This window comes from Haemaphysalis longicornis, unplaced genomic scaffold, assembly GCF_048455015.1.
Source record: "Haemaphysalis longicornis isolate Haplotype H1 unplaced genomic scaffold, Haemaphysalis longicornis Haplotype H1 scaffold_4, whole genome shotgun sequence".
In the NCBI taxonomy this organism is placed as follows: domain Eukaryota; kingdom Metazoa; phylum Arthropoda; class Arachnida; order Ixodida; family Ixodidae; genus Haemaphysalis; species Haemaphysalis longicornis.
Window position 1 is genome coordinate 115,945,699 of NW_027526361.1, and position 3,843 is coordinate 115,949,541.

Below are 3,843 nucleotides of genomic sequence, written 5' to 3' on the forward strand. Positions count from 1 at the left end.
GCAGGTCCATGTTGGAGTCGAGAACCCTTCCGATCCACGGGTTGAACGCGTTCACGCGCTTCTGGGCGGGGGTCCTCGCGTGAAGCACGCACGGACGCGACGCGCCAGGCCGCAGAATCTCCGAGTACTCCTCCCCGGACCGCACGTCGAAGGCGCGCAGGAACTCGTCCAAGCTCGCAAACTCCCCGTGCTCCAACGCCTCGTGCATTTCGTCTTACTTGGCCTTCAAGCGCCGTCGACGCACCCGTATGACAACTACAATTACCACCGCCAACTACCACAACCTACGCCACGTGACCACCCCCAATGCTCTGCATTTATTCGTGTCCCTCGCCCGGGGGCATGCGACGGAGGTTTTTTACAACATGCTCGGCGTCGGCGACGCGCTGCGAGATAACGGCAGAGTAGCGCGTGCCGCCGTGCGTTCATTGATCACGTGATCACTTACTCAGACGCAGCAGCTGTGCGCCGAGACTGAGAAGACTGCAGCTGACGATGCGCACAAATATCGCGTAAGGGGGTAAAGTAAACGTCAGCCATTTTTCAAATTGATTTTACTTTCAGGTGATGTGGAGACTCTTCCGCATCAAACTCAAAGAAACTACATCGAAAAAGCATCGTCTGATGGTGGCAGCGTTCAGCCTATTCGGACTCCAGCGCTGGATAAGGGAGAAGTCACACGCAAAAAATCACGCGATGGGCCTCTACCAGCGAGCGCCACGACACCCGACAAACTTGGAAGCGAAGAGCCAGCTTCCAACGATCCAGACAAAGCCACACCTAACACAACGCCGAAGAAAGTAACAGCTGTGGATAGCCTCGCTCCTGATTCCGCAAATACTCCAGACTTTGTTACCACTTCTGCGCCTCGCCAGAGGGTCTGGAGCAGCGTAGGGATTAGTTCCTCATCGAAACGTGAGTTTTCTATTGGTGGTTTACTATACTATTTCTTTGCAAACCCAGAGGTCGTTTGTAATCAATTTTTTTAAGCGGATTTAAGCTTACCTATCTGTTTCGTTGCAAAGAACAACTATGTCACATTCGATAATAACGTGCGCTGCATATTTGGACGGGGAACACGGACAGTGAAAGAGACAAACCATACGCACCATCGTATGGTTTGTCTTTTTTACTGTCCGTGTTCCCCGTCCAAATATGCAGCACACGTTATTATCGAATTCAAGACTGTACCAACTAGCCCCTAAACATGCCTTTATTATCTATGTCACAGTGGAATGGAACACAAAGTACCTATAAGCAAAGTACTTCCTGGATGCTGTAACTTCCAGAGCGGTCTATGCAATGCCCCATTGTTGGCGCGAAGAACACTTCCAGCAGATTTGAGGCAAGACTTGGTACATAAGAAAGGGAGGCGGCATTGTAATAATAGAAAAAAAAAACACATTGAATTTGGGGAGATCAGTGCTGAATTGAATCAAAATAAAAGAACCGCATGCTAGTAAGAATAAGCATGGCGAGCAGGGCCCTGTAGCCAAACAGAAATACGGCCACTGCGGCATGATGAACATAATTTAGGTCTAGATCCAGTCAACTCCAGTTGAAAATTTACTTAACGAACAAACCAGAGCTGTCGCGTTCTGGCTGCAACAATGAAAGTCGGCAAACTGTCACCGCTTCGCTGCGAACTAATAAACCTTCTTCATGCGGCAGCGTAGGAATGCCCTGCCGATCACAATGAAGAAGATGATGATGATGACTAAGGCTTCCACCCTGAACAGTGGTTATCATAATTCCTAATACGGGCGTCCGTAATTTAGCGCTTGCAATAAATAAATGGCTTTTAAGCCGCCGCTTTGGCCGCGATGCGCCGCATATTCCCGTAGAACAGTATTACCCAACGTATTCCCGGGAAGTTATAGACATTAGGCCTAACGTTATGTTTATAGTTCTAAAGACGTCCACAATTCCTGCAGCGTAACGTATAATCAGTGGAATGGCGTGTAGATGGCTTCAACGTAGGGATACCCAACGTTAGGCAAAACACAGGCGACCGCAATTACCAGGATAAGTGTATTGCTTAACATTTTCTTTTGAATCTTCTGATTAGGCCTAGCATTACGCTTTGTGGGTGGATATGATGTTAAAAGGCATGCTCAGCTTGACGTGTAATTATCTTGCAAATACCCCCAGTGGTTTGCGGACCAGCGCTGCCATCTCATGGTTTTCCGTTTCGTGCTAATACCAACACTACAACCGGGTTACGCGCCAATATACATAGATAGCACATAATTAACGCAGGTTTGGTGAACTAGGCCCCGCGTCCTAAAACGAACGTTTCACGGTGATTCAACTTGAAATACTATGCAATATGTGGCGATACCTGTATCGTTAGCTTCGTCCGTACATTTAAGGTAAATTTGGCCACCAGGCACTGATTTCGTTCTTATAGCTACAATATGAAACGTTGGTCGACTTTTTGGGTGTTCATGCTGAAGTGGTCACGCTGCTGTAGTGGTCTGCGCGTCGGTTGGCTCTCTGCCAATTTAACATGGTATATAGTTGTATCGCGCTTCACTCGATTCCACCTGGCCGCTGGTGGCGTAGAATGCGGAAATTTCTGAGCCGACACAGACTCTGCCGTATTCCATTTCAGATTGGCTTCACGTGCGCTTTTATAAATGGTGTCTGCGACATGTCCTGACGAGAATTCTAGATGAACCACGGAAGCGCCACAAATTCCGGCTTTATTGGAAAACACTCTTTAACAAAAAGAAATCATGCTTTGATCTCAAGAAGTTTACCAATATTGACCAAAATGTGTCGTTTTCTACCGCACATTGTCGGTAGTGACGTCACTAAGTAGGCACCATAGGTTGAGTAATCAATTGCCACAAAGGTTTAGCACCTTACGGAACCACAGACCCCACCGCAGTCCCTTTATCATCCCCTTATTTATGCACCCACAATCTCACAATCCCGCAATCAAAGTCTGATACCTCGAGTTGGGGGCATTCAATAGCCAAACAATAGTCCCTGTGAACTTGATAATACTAGTGGGAGAAACTGGGTCGTGAGTGGATGCTTTTTTATCATCCTTGACTTGTTATCGTAGCGTGATTGGTGGAAGATCGTGTAAGAACTTGCGCGGTTGTTGTGCTGATGTGGCCATTTTGTGCATGAAACAAATATTCCTCTCTTGATGGTGCCTTCATCGTTACAGATGTGCTTCTATGCACAGTAGGTGACTACTTCGTCTCTGATGAGATGCTACCCCCTGACGGACTGTGCGACCTGCTTTTCTACACTGACGTCTGGTTTCTGGATCAAGACTTCCACGGCCGCAACAACGCCAAGAGCTGGAAGGTCTTCGTGCAAGCGGCACCAGGTTTCCGGAGGACTGGTTTTGGCATCTCTGCCAGTTATCGGTGAGTACGGGGCGTGATATTTTATAACTTTAATGTTTATATAACTTCATAACTTTATAACTTTAACGTGGAAATTTCCGGGTATTCTTTTAATGCTGAGCAGCGGTTCTTACGCCCTCAGTTTTCACACTTCTACTTCAGTGGTGCTTTGCTCCATGACGGTGTTATGTTATATTGATTTAGAATATGCAAGTGCCCATTTTGTTGGGGCTTTGCTGTTACATCTTGCCCTTGCCTACAGGGAGGTCCATTCCATGAGGGAAGCACTTGCAGATGCCGGACGAGAAGAGCTCTTAAAATTGTACCGGGAAAACATACGACACCATGGTATTCTCAGAGTGACAGGAACATCAACTTCGCTCAAGATGGATATTTCTGGAAGGCTTGAACTGATCAAAGTAAGTTGTCATTTATTTGTTTATTATTTACTTGCAGATATCAACTGTAATAAGTAGTT